Below are 19,643 nucleotides of genomic sequence, written 5' to 3' on the forward strand. Positions count from 1 at the left end.
ACAGAACCTTGCTTTTATTTATTTATTTATTTATTTATTTTTCTGCCAGAACCTTGCTTTTAAAGCACTCTATTTCACCAGGGTCGTTCTTAAACTCTACAGCCTGTGTGAGAATCCCCAGCTGGGTTTGTTAGAACACAGATTGTTGGGTCCTGTGCCGCGAGTTTCAGACTGAGTAGGTGTCACTGGGGCCTGATAATTTGCATTTTTTAAGTTACCAGGAGACACTATGCTCCAAGTCTAGAGACTACAATTTGAGAACCACTGTGTACTGTATTATACTCCAAACCTCTATCATTTGCCTCAGTCTTTTTTAATCTACCCACCACTTTCCCACTATCTTACCTCTCAGCAGGAAGGCTCATCAATTCCCAAAGAAAATAGGACATTTCTTCCAACTTATTTCTGATCTCTTATCTCCTCCTGAAACTACATCTAACCATTACTGTTCCTCATTATATCCTGTTCCACATATGTGAAAGCTTGCTGCTCAAGCTCAGTTTTCCCAAATGTGGACTTCATTACTCTCACCCCCTTGGGATCTTATTTAACAACATGCACCAGTAAGCTGAATAAACATGAGTTGTGTGTCCAGTTACGACACAACTTATTTTTGTCTCCCATCTCTACAATTATTGAATGGAAAAGTCCCTCTCCTCCACCACTACTGTGATAAAAATCCAAGCGATCCATAACTTTTCCAGTTATTTGTAGAAAACTAATCACTTTAAATCACAAATCCTGTCTACTAAATACTAGTCCAGTCCTAAATAACAGTCAAAACTCTGAACTCTTATCTAAGCTGAAGCTACTTCTATTGCAGGCAGGCAAGCCACCAAGGAAAGGAATGTGGCAGACTGTGTTTCTTTCTTTCTTTTAAATATGGACCATGTCTTAAGTCTTTATTGAATTTGTTACAATATTGACTCATTTATGTTTTCGTTTTTTGGCTGCGAGGCATGTGGGATCTCAGCTCCCTGACCAAGGATTGAAGATGTACCCACTGCATTGGAAGGCGAAGTCTTAACCACTGGACTGCCAGGGAACTACCTAGACTGTGTTTCTTAACTCTCCCCTCTCCCACTAGGAGAGGGAAAGTGGAATACTCTTACTTGGTGGATTTTTTTTTTTTTTAACCAACTGAGCTATCAGGGAAGCCCCTGTGACTAAAAGGAACCCATGTCATGGCCTCAGAGAAGCCTAGGAAATCTAAGCTGACATCTTTACGAGGGACGTGGTACCTCACTTTAGGATTTCACATCTACTGTTTCTCTGTGATCCAGGAGAAATTTCCAAATAAAATTTCTATTACCAAATGATTCACCACTTTGTATACTTATCCTCAAACAGCTCTTTCTTTCCATGGGGTGTGATAATATGCTCAAATTAGAAAAACTTATCCTTAACCTCTTCTCCCTCTCTCTATTTTCAGCCAAGTCTCTATATTCTTTCTCCATTTCTTCAAGTTTCAATTACTTCCCATCACATGGAAATTTGATTTTAGCCCTTTTCACTCTCTGAAAGTTGCCAGTGATTTCCTAGTTGCTCTTTTGTGTGGATATTTTTCAGCTCTTATCGTAGTTGACTTCTCATTGGCAATTCTTAGTATGAACAGTTCCCTTCCTGGAGTCTGTCTTTATTGACACTGCTTTCCCTTTCTTTCTTTATGGTCCCCTCTATCATTCAGAGTCTTCATTGTTTTTATTTCTTCCCACACTACCCCTTAAACAGTAGAGAGTTCACCAGTAACATCTTGCTATCTACATCCTATCTATAATCCTTTCTAGGCAATAGAATGAGTGGTGAACCACCATTCACACAGCTTTACTATTTAACACACCACTGCCAATAACTCACAAACTGATTTTCACTAGATTTGCACTCTCTGTCTCAAATTTAACATCTGAATCACCAAACTCCAAATCCACTCTTCTACCTTTATTTCCAGTCAGCTCTCCAATAGCACTTGATCCTTCCATTACCTCTAGAATTTGGTCTTCAATTCTACTTTTTAAGAAGTAGCAGCTAGCATCACCAGTAACAACTACCACCAAATTAACTACACACTACACAAGTATTCTATAGATAAGGACACATGTTTGGAAGTTAAATAACTTGCCCCATCATTTAATTCTTAGCTGACAAGGCCAGGATTTAAATCCAGATCTAGGCAGGTCTTCCATGCTGTGTTCTTCTAGTAGCTCCGGAGTCTGAAAATGAAAAGTGCAAGTGAAGTCGCTCAGTTGTGTCCGACTCATAGCAACCCCAAGGACTGCAGCCTACAAGGCTCCTCCATCCATGGGATTTTCCAGGCAAGAGTACTAGAGTGGGTTGCCATCGCCTTCTCCAAAATAACTGTATATACTTCATTTAAAAATATTATAGTGATATAATAAAAATAGGCCATAAAAAGGTTCTATTTTATGGTGAACTTTATTAAGCACAAATATCTTTTCATGCTTCATGAAGCAGAACTCCGAGATTTGAAATAAATTATTGTGCAATTACTTGGGATGAGTCAAAACTCTTTTTTGGTAACAATTTACATTCCACTTGAGGCACCCCTCTGTGCAAAAGTAGTGAGAAGACAAATTGAGTTCCCAGATTTTCATAACAAATGTTAGCTGTAACATAGACTTACATCATGTTTAAACAATATGCATTACTATTGTATCAACAGCATAGAACACTGGCACTTCAGACTCATCACAGAATCAAGTCCTGTACTGACTATAGTTTAAGTCTAAAACAAACTCATGTTAATCTATAGTATCTGGGACAAACTGTTCAAGGAACTGGCTAACTCTTGCTTTAGTTTTTTATATTCTGTCCATGGGCTAATTTAGAGTATAAATTATCGAAATTTTAGATAATCTCTAAAATATTTACTTATTTGCTTGCTATGTTACTCCAGTCATGTTTGACTCTTTGTGACCCCATGGACTATAGCCCTCCAGGCTCCTCTGACCATGGAATTCTCCAGGCAAGAATATTGGAGTGGGTTGCCATTCCCTTCTCCAAGGGATCTTCTTAACCCAGGGATCAAACCTGGGTCACATGCATTGCCGGCAGATTCTTTACTGTCTGAGCTACCAGGGAAGTCCTAAAATATTTACTAATGGTATTTAGTTCTTGGCTTTTATAAATGGGTGACATAAAAATATTGAAGAAATTTTCCTGTTATTCTTCAAAATTACATTGCAATTATGTTACTTTAAAACTCTCTGTAATGATTCATTTAATGAAGTACATATAAAATTCAATACTAGGAAATAATTTGTTTTTCCAGATGAACTGGTCTGCATTCCTTTATCAAATAATTAAAATCACAGCACATGGCATATTGTCCCTGTGATTTTGATTACAGAAAAATAAAATTGCTTATAATTTAATTTTCATTCCCTATGTTTGGTCACATTTTGATGCTAAAATCATCCTCAAGTCATTTTCATTTACACAATAAGTAGGAAATAAAAATAAATAAAGTGAAAAATACATATAAACCTATATACACATTGACAGTAAGAAGCTAATTTTGTTTTTTAAGTCTCCTTATATATTCTTTTCTTATTCAATTTCGTCTAGTTAAAGATGATTTCTCAATAATTGTAGAGTGTTAGAGAAAGTGAACACATCAAAGTTCACTCTGTGACAACTTTCTAGAAAGTCTAGGATTCAGTAAAAGCATTTATTGAATATCTTTTGACTATAAAGTATTTATTTTCTGATTAACACACTTTATTAAAATCTTCCAAGCAGTTTTATGTCAAAAAAGTAAAAACTTAACCAGAGGCTATAGGGGAAGTTTAGGGTGACTTAAAAGTGAAAAAAAAAGGCCCTTATGAAAATGCCAAAGGATAGATTTTGACAAGAACTCCTTTTTAGTAGAAATATCAGTTGTGTTAAAATTAGTACAATAAAGCATTTAAAGTATTTTTTAAGAGAAAACGTACTATTAAACATCTCATCAGAGTCACCTTATTCCAGTTCGGGCAGGAGTCCTAGAGTGTGCCCGGCAGGGTTACAGGAAGTGAGGCTCTGAGGTTCGGCCTGCTGCAGGCCAGTATGGTCTGTCTGCTGCGATCACTGTCTGGCAGTCAGGAGTTCTGCCACATTGCTTGAAGGCCTTAGAGTACTTCTTTTGCCTACTGTGCTTACAATCACTTCATTTAAGCTAGTCTATCAGCTGCTTCACCACCCTGCTGTTATCCATCTTCTACACATGTCCAGTCCAGTAAATCTGAATCTCAGTGAGCTTCCCTTCCACGCTGATGTCCCAGGATCCTGCTGTTGTTGACCTTGTCTTGCTATTAGATGTTAAGTATGACTTGCAGGCAAAGTTTATAAAACTGTTCCAGAAACTGTATGGTTTTTTTTCTTCAGATATTCATTTCCAATTCATCTACTGAAGAAGTTTTAGCATTGGCATTATTTAGTCCTAGACTTTTCTCTTTGGATAAACGTAAATCTTGGTTCTGGCTTCCCAGGTGGCAGGAGTGGTAAAGAACCCACCTGCCAATGCGGGAGTCACAAGAGATGTGGGTTCGATCCCTGCGTCAGGAAGATGCCCTGAAGGAGGGCATGGCAACCCACTCCAGTATTCTTGCCTGGAGAATCCCATGGACAGAGGAGCCTGGTGGGTTACGGTCCATAGCGTTGCAGTCAGACACACCTGAAGCGACTTAGCATGCATGCACACAACGGCTTGGTTCATGTCATATTTCTGTATAGTAGTCGTGTTAGTCACTCAGTTGTCCCAACTCTTTGCGACTACATGGACTGTGGAGTGCCAGGCTCCTCTGTTCATGGGATTCTTCAGGCAAGAATACTGGAGTGGATTGCCATTCCCTTCTCCAGAGGATCTTCCCGACCCAGGGATCGAACCTGGGTTTCCTGCATTGCAGGCAGATTCTTTACCATCTGAGCTACAGGGAAGATCAATTCTGTATACTTACCTTGCAAAATATATCCTAGTTAATGAAACCACTCTCAATCTGGGGGTTTAGCAAGGTCTATGCATGACATTGACACTATTTTAAGGGAATATTTCATCTATTTCTATAGTATTCTGTTCAATTTTTGTCTTTTAAAATCTACCAGATTGTCATTGTTGATTCTGCTGAACAAGCAAATAACAATTCATAAAGTCTGCTTATCACTGAGCATGGTAATACAGGCAGCTAGAGTTAGTGTATAGAATGTATATATACATTCAGCAGCCAGCTGGGTCATCTGAACATTCTTAAATGATATCTATAAGTTTCCATATTTTTTATGTAATGTAAAAAATGGGTGGTACAAATAATTTACATACTTTCTCAGTTTATTATTTAACTATATTTATATTATTTGTTTGGTAACACAATAATATTTGCTTCTGATGACAGTTCCTTCAAGACTGACTTTTTACTTCATACTAGTATTTCAAACCAAAGCAAACAAAAAATATATATCTCTTGGCATCTTCAGATTAGCTCATGCCATACACTTTGAGATTTAGGAAAACAAGCTATCGCCTATAAGGGGAATGCATGGAAGTGTGCTTTGAAAGTCAGAGTTGTAGACTTTTGACTGGAATCGAAGAGTCTCTTGATGAAGGTTAAAGAGAAGAGTGAAAAAGCTGGCTTAAAATTCAATATTCAAAAAACTAAGATCATGGCATCTGGTCCCATCACTTCATGGCAAATAGATGGGGAAACAATGGAAACAGTGGCAGACTTTATTTTCTTGGGATCCAAAATCAGTATAGATGGTGACTGCAGCCATAAATTAAAAGTCACTTGCTCCTTGGAAGAAAAGTTATGACTAACCTAGACAGCATATTACAAAGCAGAGACATTACTTTGCCAACAAAGGTCCGTCTAGTTAGAGCTATGGTTTTTCCAGTAGTCATGTATGAATGTGAGAGTTGGACCATAAAGAAGACTGAGTGCCAAAGAATTAATGATTTCGAACTATGGTGTTGGAGAAGACTCTTGAGGGTCCCTGGGACTGCAAGGAGATAAAACCAGTCAATCCTAAAGGAAATCAGTATTTCCTGAATATTCATTGGAAGGACTGATGCTGAAGATGAAGCTCAATACTTTGGCCACCTGATGTGAAGAGCTGACTCATTAGAAAATACCCTGCTGCTGGGAAAGATTGAAGGCAGGAAGAGAAGGGGACGACAGAGGATGAGATGGTTGGATGGCATCATCGATTCAATGGACATGAGTTTGAGCAAGTTCCAGGAGATAGTGAAGGACAGGGAAGCCTGGCGTGCTACAGTCCATGGGATCTCAAAGATTCTGACATGGCTGAGTGACTGACAACGGAAAGATATTGAGCACAGGAATGAGGGATTTTAAATCACTGGCTCTATTGTTACAGAGAGAGACAAGAAAACAAATTGTGATGAAAATAATATGTATCTCAAGTATTAGTTTACACTACTGAAAGTTAAAAATCTTTAATTGTCAAAAAGAGTACAAGCTAAATACTACTGAATTGTATAAAATTGCAGTATGCTTAAGACATGAATAAGCTTGGCTCAAAACAGATAGTTGTATTGATAGCCCCTTTCCCCAAACCTAACGCACAACATACACATGCATACTATAAAAATATGTATACTTATATATGTATATTTTAAGTTTTTTAACAGTATTATCAGTAATATTTCCATTTACTGTAACAACATGTGTTATGTTTTCTTTCAGCTAGTTAAGCAATTTCTTTAGGGCTGCAAGAGAACTTTTACTTCAGGTAAAGATATCATTTGTGTCCAAAGATGTCTTAAAACTTGGCTACTTAATGAAAGATCCTGAAGGAAAAGGAAAAAAACCCTAAGAAAAATATTTCCCACCTGTGGAATATTTCTATATACATTTTTACATAAGGGTAGCAAGAGGTTATAATAAAGTGTAGCATCATTTATAGACCACAGACTTCTTAATTCAAATAATACCTGTAAATAATTCAAGAAACACAATTTGGAAAACAATGACCAAAAATATAAACCAAGATACACTGCTCTTCATAACTGTTCAACAGAGCTCTTATGACTGTGTGTGTTCTTATTCACATATGATATCTAGACAGCCACTACAAAATCCAAGGTCTTCTTTAAATTTGATCTATGTGATTGCTGATCCCATCCTCATGCACTATTTCAAAATGTTAAATATAACTCAAAAAATATTCTTACTTAAAAAAAAATTTGGCATAATATTTCAAAAAATGTTATTTGAGTTCAAGGACATAAATGTATAAGACTATCATGAACTATCTAACTGCTACATTTAACCATGCCCCTTTCTATCCATTTAGGAAGAACCATTATTAAAAATTTAAAGAAAAAAGTCAGAATTACAGCGGATTCCTCCAACTTTTACAAGCAGGGCTAGTTTAGAAAGCAAGAGGACTGTATTTCAAGCTTCTACCTCATACAAGGTGAATATGATATGCATGATGCTCTGTGAAGAAGTTCTTTAATGTTCTGCCACAAAAAGTATAAGTTTAAGTCTTTGTTTCCTGAGCTAGCGGTAAGAACACTTAATGGGGAATCAGAAGTCATATGGCTCTGCTACTGGCCAGCTATGTGACCACAGGCAAGTCCCACACCCTCTGAATGTGGCCAAATGTAACATGTCCAAGGTTGCTGTAGAAAACTTTGAGGTATTTTCCAATGCTGACATTCTGTCCTTTCAGTTTGGTAACAGGATGAGCTACAGCAGCAGTCCCCAAACTTTTTGTCACTTGGGACTGATTTCATGGAAGACAGATTTTTTCATGGACCAGGTGGGTGGTGGGAGGAGATGGTTTCAGGATGATACAAGTGAACTACACTTATTTTGCTGCTGATGATCTGACAGGAGGCAGAGCTCAGGTGGCAATGCCAGTGATGGGGAGCAGCTGTAAATACAGATGAAGCTTTGCTTGCTCATTCACTCACCACTCACTTCCTGATGTGCAGCCTGGTTCCAAACAGGCTTCAGGCCAGTACTGGTCCATGGCCTGGGAGTTGGGGATCCCTAAACTATAAGACTCTATGTTGTCCCTCACTAATCATAAGTACATGAAAGAAGTATATCTGCATATGTATAACTAAATCTCTTAACTGTACAACTGAAATTAACACATTGTAAAGCAATTATACTCCAAATAAAATTTTTAAAAAGCAAGAAAACAAAAAAAGAAAATAAAATTTTGTGTATAAGATATATGAAAACACACAGATTTACTAATTCTTCGCAAGGGGCAAGGAACCCCAATCAAATGTTATAATCATGACAAGTAGATTCTGCTTTGCTATTGTGCTTTTAAAAAAAGCAAATACACTTCATCTAGATACAAAAGTATATGGCGGTGGTGGTGGTTTAGTCACTAAGTTGTGTCCGACTCTTGCAACCCCGTGGACTATAGCCTGCCAGGCTCCTCTGACCATGGGATTCTCCAGGCAAGAACACTGGAATGGGTTGCCATTTCCTTCTCAGGAGTTCTTCCCGAACCAGGAATCGAATCCATGTCTCCTGCATTGCAGGCAGATTCTTTACCGACTGAACTACAAGGGAAGACCTATACGATAGGTCTATATGGTGTTGCTAATCATTTGTTTCTTTATATAGTTGTTCAAAGATGTTCAAAATATGTGCTAAATTCTTGCCTTGATAAGATATTTGACAGTAGTAACTGTTAAAATTGTGTTTGAATCTTGAAAGATTTTTTATAGCATGACATGGAGAATTGAAACTACCAGCTTCATGCTAAATTTTGGGCTGCTACTAGCAAATACTTGTGCAAATTAGAAGTCAAATTAGAAGTCAAAAAAAGAAGTCATCATTTCTGGGAGGGTAAATTATACAAGGTGTCCTTTCTGAGAAGACTAAATAGAAAAAGCAGCCCCATTTGGACTATTAACAAAAAAGCTGGAACCCTCTGTTCCAGCTGACATGGCTGGGCAAGCAGGGATAGGCTGGGTTTCAGCATCTAGTCTCCCTTTCACTCAGGGCCCTCTGTCAGTATCTGAAGCAGGCCTCTTGGGACATCCTGTTGAGAGGTATGGATCTTCCTTCAAGATCACCTTTGGTATCTTCTCTCTCTCTTATGTCTCCATATTTTCTCTCTCCATAAATACACGTGTTTAAGTCCCTCTAATAAAACTCTTTTGTGAATTTCTAGTTACTGACCTTGTCATCGACTTCTCTGCACACTCTGGCTTCTATAAAGTTTCCACTAATTTCCCCACTAGTCACCTACCACATGCCCCTGAATAGAGCACAGAGCTCTCGTCTGTCCACATCCTCTTGCTCACTTGCTAACCAACTGGCAAACCCACTAGACACCTTCAAGTTTTATCTTACTTGATTCCAGAATTCAACATTTTCACTATTTCTATATCATAAAATCTCTCTTCTGTTAGCTTTGGTGTTAACTCCCTGTTTGAATGCTTGATTCTCCTAATATCTCTAATTTTATTGCTTTCTGAACACCAATGTTTCCCATGCTTTATCCTTTGTCCTCTTTTTTTTTTCTCAGTCTACACAGTTATTTTAAATTAGCTTCTCCAGGACTTCCCTGGTGGTCCAGTGGTTAAGAATCAGCCTGCCAATGCAGGGGACATGGGTTCAATCCCTGGTCTGAGAAGATTTCTCATGACGTGGGGCCACAAACCCTGTGGGCCACAACTACGCAGCCCATGCTCCACAACCAGAGAGGCTACAAGAGACGCCACCGCAATGAGAGGCCCACTCACTGCAGTGAAGACTAGCTCCTGCCAACTTGAGAAAGCCCTTGCCCAGCAACAAAGGCCCAATACAGCACATCCCCCCCCAAAATCTTCTCCATACCTGAAGCTTCAACTTCTGTTAACACTGATGACTTTCAAAACTGTAACTCAGACTCTTTCCCCGAACTGCAGATGCCATCTAATCCACAGTCTCTCCTGAAATCTGCTAAGCATGTGGAGTGCGACACATGTGAGACAGACTTGGCCATTTTTATTCTCTTCTGTGTTTTCCTTTATCTTTCCACATTATCTAAGGTACACAGACATTAGAAAAGCAATTTATAAAACTACAAAAATGTTACTTACAAGATTTTAAAGTTCTTTAATGAACCTCTTTTCTAACTGTCCCTTCACCCCCTCTCCCTCCACTTAACTTCATGGCTTCCATCTCTGTCTTAATTAAAACCATCCTCTTTTCTCACCTCAGCTGTTTTAACCATAGAATTGGAATAACTCACATAGTTGTGGCATGAGTCAGATGATATGATATATTTAAAAGGCCTGGAACACAGCAGGGGTGAAATAAATGAGAGAATATTATTATTGTCGGAATTATTATTTTTATTACTAGTAGGATTATGAGGTTCCATAAACTGCAACTCGATCATAACTATCACAAACTTTATTTGCTATAGCAACAATAGTTCAGGGTTGAACTTAATCTGATTTACTAAATTAGCATTTTTTTCAACTGTTACACAGCAGTGAAAGATTATAGACTAATACAACATAAGAGATCCCAACTTAATTTAGAATTGCAGACAGATACGGTATACTGAGCATCAGCTTTCAATATTTTAATTAGAAAGTACCCTTAGGCTATTCTGTACCAGAAGGATAACTTCGTAGTTACTGAGACACATCCAAGAATGTATTTGTTAGTTAATGGAACTAACACATGCTTTTTCATTAATAGAGAATTTCCTAGTTTACTGCATAGTAAATTCTTTATCCTTTCAGAACTTTAAACTTTGGGACTAAATTTCCCACTTGAAAAAAGAAATGATTATTTAGGATTATTTACTTGAGACTTTCTAGCATCTGTTTTAGAATTGAAAGCTAGTTTCAAGAATGTTCAAATAAAGGGAGAAATAAAACATCCATGTTGAAAGTTTTAACTAAATTCTGACAGTTCATGGTAGAACTTTTACCAAGAATAGACATGGTTTAGTAAGCTCAGCCTGAAAAGGATGTTTGACTTAACACATTGTATTATAAAGAGAGGATGAAATACTTTCTTCACCAGGCCTTCAATTTAAGATAGCACTTGAATGAGAAGCTTCTTATTTGACTCCTTATAGTGACCTCTGAAATGCCTTCAAAGACACAGAAAATAAAACTATATATATATATACAAAACTATATATATATATGTAACTATAGCTATATGTATACTCTGAACTATATATAGTTCAGAATTCTGTATTCTGAACTTCATTTTGTTGCAAACTCACTGTCTTGTGCTTGATTTTCAAAGTCCAACTTCATTTCTAAAAATCATCTTCTCGGTAGAAACTGTTCATGAACTGAGTACAAAGACTCGAGACTTTTAAAAACAGCTTACTACTTTTCTGTCTCCCTGTCACATTTTACTCAGACCAGCAGATAGTTAAGGAGCTGAAGACAGAAGGATGGCTTCAGGATGAAGACTTTCATGAATGACAGATCAACTGTAAGTCACTTTGGGGCTCAAGATAGCTAAGTAGACAGTAAGGACTGCCAATATTAAGGTTTAAGGTCAATACTAATGAAACTTCTCTAATGAAATTCTTCTAATTTTCAGAAGGCTGAAACTAGATCCTCCATTCAGCATGGAGTCTACTCTTCCTCATCTGCAGAGGAGGGACCATCATTATCTCCATGGTACTGAGTCCTCTGTCTTGCCATATGGTTTTTCTTTAGGTTTACAAAAACCTACATCCACCTCTATTTAACATCTGTATTTAATGCCAGTCTGTCTTCAACTTAAGCAGTATATGCAAGGGAACTAGATAGGCATATAAATCAACTACTACAAATGACTTGTCTACTTTATAACATTTTTTAAATAGTCCATATGTATAGACACTATTTTATAGAACTCCTAAATTGGCCCTGCAATGGAAGAGAAATCAAATTATAATCAGCTTTTGTTAGTAAAGTTGGGAATAGATAAAGACATCCCAAACCTAAGAACTGCTACAAGTCTGTGGTATACATTCAAGGTAATACTTTTTTGAGCTTCCTTTCAATTATTTCCACAGTAGTATATTTCTGTTTTCACACAGAGCCAAGAGTACTCAGAAGAAAAGAAAGAAAGGAAGGAAGGGAAATGAAAGAAATAAAAAGACAGGAGATGAGCAGAAAAAAAGTATAGAGATAAGTACATGCTATTTATATTCGAGTTCATATAGTTAAGGGATGTAAAGTATACAGAGTAAACAGCAAAGAATTACAAAAACAGAAAATAGATTATTAAATTGCTTTACAATATCAAGTTCAAATGATACCCATGATAACACACACCTAAAGAATGTGCTACAGGACAATTAAAAATAAATGGACAGATTAGGAAATGACATCTAAATTTGATGCGAAAACAGGAATCACAACAGTATAAACCTAAGTGATATTTTGGACAATGATGGTGTAACATTGATAATCTATACAACATACAGATCAGGCATAAGCCTTCACAAAATGAGTGATATTGTATTTAAACCAGAAAGAAAAAAAAATGTTTACAGTGGGCAGAAACTTTAGACACAGGAAAAAAAATAACTTGCCTCTATTTTTACTTAAATGTATAACTGATAAGTATATGCAAAGATCTTAAAAATAAAATTAATACAATAGAAGTAATGTAATTCTCTTTATATATTTATAATTAAAGTCCTTGGGTCAGGAATTTTCCTTGGAGGAGGAAATCACAACCCAGTCCTGTATTCTTGCCTGGGAAATTCCATGGACAGAGGAGACTGGTTGGCTGCAAGGGTCGCAAAGAGTCAGACACAACTGAGCATGCATATGTACAATATCCTATATCTTTGCTTTAAAACTCCACGAAAGTATTTTAAAATTATCATATATAAATATCAAAAAACCTGAATAAATTCCAAGAGTAGATAGCTCTTATGCCATCTGATCCAAATAAAATCAGCCCTCTATGTTCTCAGGTTTTGCAGACATGAATTCAACCAACCATGAATTTAACCAATAGCAGATAGAAAATATTTGGAAAAAACATTTCAGAAAGTTCCAGCAAGCAAAAGTTAAATTTGTTGAGCATCAGAAACTACTTACGTAGTATTTTACACTGTATTTATAACTATTTTCCCTGGTGGCTCAGCTGGTAAAGAATCCACCTGCAGTGTGGGAGACCTGGGTTTGATCCCAGGTTGGGAAGATCCCCTGGAGAAGGGAATGGCTACCCACTCCAGTATTCTGGCCTGGAGAATTTTATGGACTGTATAGTCCATGGGGTCGCAAAGAGTTGATTGAGTGACTTTCACTTTCACTTTTTTGCATTGTATTAGGCATTATAATTACTCTAGAGAAAATGTAAGTATGTGGGGGATGTGCATAGGTTATGTGCAAATACCACACCATTTTATATAAAGAACTTGAACATCTGCAGATTTTGGCATCTGCAGAGGAGAGAAGAGGGTCCTGGAATCATCACCCATGGATGACTACACTATAAAAAAATTAAGTTAGAAATAAAATTGCAAACATTCCAAAATTTCCTGAAATTTAAATGAAAATGACTATACATAACAACTGTTGGGGCCAAACAGAGGGAAAAATTCCACTCAGGTATTAGTTATAAAAATGACAGTAAGAATACTACATATCAAAATTTTGAAGGCATAGTCAAAGGTTTAATCAGAAATTAAAATATTATCTACAAATGCTTTTAATATTAAGAAATGAAAACTAAAAGTAAATTGACAAATCAGTTTATTCAGTTTTGCAGTGAAAAATTTAATGAGTTATAAAGCAGAAAAAAAGTGAAAGCTCTTTGGCAAAGGCAATCAAATAGATAAATTTCTGCCTTATGTAATACTGAGAAAAAGAAGGGGAAAAAACCAAGAAATATCACTGAAGAATAAAAGAAAATCCAATTTTAGAATATCTGCCTAAAATAAAATTGAGCAAAAAACAATATTTCAGAAGTTCCCCATAGGTTATAACTATCTAAAATATAATAAGCTTTGATGTTTATATATGCATTACGATCTGTAGGATTTGAGCATCTGTTTGTAGGCAAAAATTTTTCTGCTATTGCCCTTTTTGACTTAATGCAGGCAGTGATTAATTAGGGTTGGTTTAACCCAAACAACTTATCCATACAGATAAATACCATATTTTTCTCAGAAAGACATACACGTTTAATGCTAAGATATTTAAAATGTGTCTTATGCAGTACTCTTCAAATTTGTTATTTTTTCTGTAATTTTATAGCATGAATCATAGTCCGGCAGCTGTATCACTAATATTTTTTTGTATTGATAGCCTTTCACATGGATGCCTGAAATCACCGTTTCATCATGCTCAGCATATTATTAACTCATTAAAAAGTATCCAGCTTGGTAGGAATCAGTGAGTTCTCTTATGAAAGTCCTCCATATGCTTAAATTAGTGGAGAAAATAAATTTTCTAATGCCCATAGAAATCTGTGGGCTATTTACTTGGACTTTCCTCCCTGGAAAGGCAAAGGACTCCTGATAAATAGGACCGAGAAGATGCTCATTTGAAGCTTCAGTCTTTGGAGGACATAAAAGACTTCAGGGAAAGTCAAATCAGACAATAATGAGATCTATTGTTTAAAAAGAAATTAACAAGAGGGAAAACTGTTATTTGTATCTCCCTCATCCCCAATTAAAATAGTCTGAAATTGCAACTAAAAAAAAAAAAAAAAAAAGAAATCTGTGGGCTATTTAATATGCAGGGCTTTGCAAACCTTCTTTAGAATTCATGGATGAGAAGATTATATTTAATGTTATTTATCAATAAGTTTCAATCATGAAGAGTATCATCATGCTTTATTTTGAATAGAACAAATAAAATTGAATATGACTCTTTAAGTGTATTTCGTGTGTGTGTGTTAGTCATGTTCATTTGTGTCTGACTCTTTGCAACCCCATAGATTATAGCCCACCAGGCTCCTCTGTCCATGGAATTCTCCCTGCAAGAATACCGGAGTATGTGGCCATTTCTTTCTCCAGGGGATCTTCCCACCCAGGGTTCAAACCCAGGTCTCCCACATTCCAGGCAGATTCTTTACCATCTGAACCACCAAGGAAGTATATTTAGTATGTTATAGGAAGTGTATTTAGTATGTTGGAAATATTAAAAAACATTCCTTAATATTAAATACATTAAGTGAAAACATTAAGTGTTATCACATAACAATGTTAAATACATCAAGTGTATTTAGTATGTTGGAAATGTTGAGAAACATTCAAATACACAATCAGGATCACCATGGATGAATTAATGTTTCATAAAATACATTTTAATTGAGAATACATAAAATACATTTTTAGGATAGCAATACCTACAAATAAAATTAAATTATATTTAAATTAAATTAAATTTCTTTTAAAATCACAACATTAAGCTTACCACTAGCTTTTAAGGAATGAGGAGGAGAATGGGGGAAGTGGATGGGAGAGGAGAAGATGATGATGACAATGAAAGACCTTGTGGCCAATTTAAAATGCTGTCATTTTCTTTTCTCAGTTCACAAGCTTGCTTTTGCTTGTTTCCTTTGATTGCAAAATATTGTAAGAGGAAAAAATAAAACAAAACAAAACTGGGTTCTTATCTTAATTTACCACTAATATGCTGTATAACCTCAGGTGAGTCTCTTTATATTTCTCCACTTAATATCCTTGTTTCTATAATGAAGGACTTGGCCAGACCATGTGACTCAAATATTTAATCTCTGCCTCACCAAGTGACTGTGTTCTGATAAATTCTCACTCACTGAAACAGAGCAGCAGGCTGGATTTTGCCTACTATATAAATATAGCACATAGTTTATGGACCCTGTTCTAGATCTTCAGCTGAGTGACTGGTTGACAGATGATTATTTTATTATCATGCTTCATAATTTTCAAGCATGCTTAAATATGAAACATTAGATAATAAATTTTAAAAATAAAATTTAAATAGATATCTTGATACAATTGATGAAATCTGTAGATTAACTAACAATATTAGAAAAATTTTGGGAAAAAAGCTTGTCTTATCATATATAGATGTTTTTATTCTAATGTCATTTAAGATCTCTATACAGAGAAGGCAATGGCAACCCACTCCATTACTCTTGCCTGGAAAATTCCATGGATGGAGGAGCCTGGTAGGCTGTGGTCCATGGGGTCACTAAGAGTCGGACATGACTGAGCAACTTCACTTTCACTTTTCACTTTCAAGCATTGGAGAAGGAAATGGCAATCCACTCCAGTGTTCTTGCCTGGAGAATCCCAGGGACAGGGGAGCCTGGTGGGCTGCCGTCTATGAGGTTGCACAAAGTCGGACACGACTGAAGTGACTTAGCAGCAGCAGCAGCAGCAAGATCTCTATAACACCCAGAAAAGTTTCTTCTATGTAGCTTCATGTTAAAAAAGAATTTACGTCACTAGTAAAAATATAACATTAATTACATATTTTGCTAATAATTAGCACTAAACTATACTTTCTTATGATAAGCTATATTTATTCTTGAGTATTTAGAATGGTCTATAATTATATTAATACTGATCTATATAATAGAAATGTATTCAAAATGAGTGATTTCATTAACCAATAAATTAAATGATATCAACAACTTTCAAGGTTCTTCATCATTAGATTATATCTTGACAGTTATAGAAGCAACAATTTTAGGATATTCCTAATACATTCACATGTTAATAATGTTGTCCTTCTTCAATTATTTTTTACTAAAGTTTGTCAAGCAATTATTTTCTAGTTTCCTGTTTATATTCTATATTCCAACCTATCAATCAAACTGTGATTATGCCTAGACATGATGTCACACCTATCTATAGCATTATATGATTGGCAAGGAAGCTGGTTATACATGAAACTGACATCATATCTCCACATAATAAAGCATTCTTTTGACAGGGTATTTGTCATGAACTCTTTATGTAAAAACCAATTAGAAGCTGTTGTGATAGAATTTTTCCACTGCTATAACATTCTGTATTTTCTAAGAAGAGAAAAAAATTCAACTCCTGTTTTTCAAGGCATTATATGTATTTTAAAGCACACTTGAGAAGTTTGTTGTATGTCACACACGATTCTTTATTATTTTTTCCTTCTGATGGGGCGCAGTGTTAATACTCTCTGACAGGGCTCAGCAAACTATGACTCACAGGCTAAATGTAGCCTCTTGACTGTTTTTCTATGGCCTATGAGTTAAAATGGCTTTTATATTTTAAATGGTTGGAAAAATTCAGAAGAATTTTATTTCCTGACTTGTGACATTTACATGAAAATTAAATTCCAGTGTCCATAAGTTTTATTGGAACACAGTCACATTTATTTTTAACATATTATCTGTGGCTATCTGGTTGCTACAATGGCAGAGTGAAACAGGTGCAGCCAAGATCATATATATGGTTCATGAAACCTAAAACCTTTAATATCTGCCCCTTTACTAACAAAGTTTGTCAATCTTTTCCTGTGGTCTGTTGATACCTTAAAGAGGTTTTCATAGATCCTGCAAATACACAGTATTATATCCAGATTCAATGGATAATTGTCATATTTGTGAGACAGCCCACCATTCCTATATTTATGTGCATATGTATAGTATGTGGCTGAATAATGGAAGTGTATTTAAAAAGAAAGTCCAGGAAAAGCTGCTTTGGTTTTAGTTTGCCCACTGTGTCTGAATCTAGTTTATTGTGGTTTAATAAGGTTAATAATAAATTATAAATAATTCTAGTCAATTAATTATTAATTTCTTTTATTCCTTCAGAAGTATTTCTACTGAAAGAATATACACGAAGAAAGTAGGACACAAGTGACATTTGGAATAGGTGGCAGATTTAGTAAAATGCTGAGTCCACTTTAACATAACAGTTTATCCAGGAAGTTATAAATGAAATTCATCTCGCAAAACAAATTTTCTATAAATTTTAAATGCAAGGTTCTGAATGAAAATGGTTATACTGCTATGCACTTTAACGATAATGCTTATAACAATGATAATGTTTTACATTTATCTCAAGATTTGGTTTAGAATGACCTTCTTGGTGTGACTACTGATGTAGATGATTAGTAAATAATGCTTCTTTTAGCACCGAGTTTTCCTATAGAATGCACTGATGTAGACAAAACAAATATCTGGGGGTGACATTCAATTCCTGTTTTTCAGGAATAGTTTATTGAAAGTTAGTGAGTATAGCAGAATTCATTAATAAGCATCTACATTTCTTTCATTCTTTTTTCCACAAATTGCAGAATATAATGATGATAGTATTTTAGATGTTATATATTATTTCCATATATACCATTTGCAGTTATGTCCCCTCATACCACGTTTATCAGCCTTTTCTTTTACCATTTGGCTATAAAGTATCTCTGATGGCTGTATCTGGGGTGACTATATAATTTTTCTCCAAACTGGGATATGTACAATATTAAAATGAGACCCCACTAACAACTACAACAGGAAAACAGATGCCAACTGAAACATATCAAGGCAATCCAGGACTGTCCACCAGTAACCAGGATCTAACATTGATATCTGTACTCATTTGGATAACAATCAATTTTAAGAGTTAACATAACTTTATTCAAAAAGTGACAGTGCCTTTTTTTTTAAAATGAAACTTCTTCTGCAAGACAATTAATAATGTTTTAAGGGAATTTAAACAAAGTGTGTATTGTGGTAAATCACTTTAGGTACAGATAATATGATTTGGGTATTAGTTAAAGAATCCAGTCAATAACCTGATTGATTTGTGAATTTTTTTCTTTCACTGTCATTTATGTGGTTAAATACAATTAATTGCTTTTATTAATATTTTTAAAAATTAGTAACTTAAAACTACTATGAATTTTATAAATAGCAGAACAGATATTTAATCATTAAAAGATATAAAGGTTAAGAAGAAACTAAGCACAATAAAAAAATTAACTTATGTATTTTAATTGGAGGCTAATTACTTTACAATATTGTACTGTTTTTGCCATATATTGATGTGAATCAGCCATGGGTGTACATGTGTTCCCCATCCTGAACCCCCTCCCACCTCCCTCCCCATCCCATCCCCCAGGGTCATCCCAGTGCACCAGCCCTGAGCGCCCTGTCTCATGCATCCAACCTGGACTGGCGATCTGTTTCACATATGATAATATACATGCTTCAATGCTATTCTCTCAAATCACCCCACCCTTGCCTTCTCCCAACGAGTCCAAAAGTCTGTTCTTTACATCTGTGTCTCTTTTGCTGTCTTGCATATAGGGTCAACATTACCATTTTTCTAATTTCCATATATATGCGTTAGTATACTCTACTGGTTTTCTTCCTGACTTACTTCACTCTGTATAAAAGGCTCCAGTTTCACCCACCTCGTTAGAACTGATTCAAATGCATTCTTTTTAATGGCTGAGTAATATTCCATCACTCAATGGGATGCCAAAGAATGCACTGCCAAAGAATGCTCAAACTACCACACAATTGCACTCATCTCACATGCTAGTAAAGTAATGCTTAAAATTCTCCAAGCCAGGTTCAGCAATACGTGAACCGAGAACTTCCAGATGTTCATGCTGGTTTGAGAGAAGGCAAAGGAACCAGAAATCAAATTGCCAACATCTGCTGGATCATCAAAAAAGCAAAGGAGTTCCAGAAAAACATCTAGTTCTACTTTAT

At 35.7% G+C, this 19,643-nt stretch overlaps 1 protein-coding gene across 11 annotated transcripts in view; it reads right to left on the reverse strand.

Moving 5' to 3' along the window:
• Positions 1 to 19,643, reverse strand: part of NLGN1 (neuroligin 1) — a 908,992-nt gene that overhangs the window by 340,516 nt on the left and 548,833 nt on the right. The gene's annotated exons all lie outside the window — the stretch shown is intronic.

This window comes from Odocoileus virginianus, chromosome 4, assembly GCF_023699985.2.
Source record: "Odocoileus virginianus isolate 20LAN1187 ecotype Illinois chromosome 4, Ovbor_1.2, whole genome shotgun sequence".
In the NCBI taxonomy this organism is placed as follows: domain Eukaryota; kingdom Metazoa; phylum Chordata; class Mammalia; order Artiodactyla; family Cervidae; genus Odocoileus; species Odocoileus virginianus.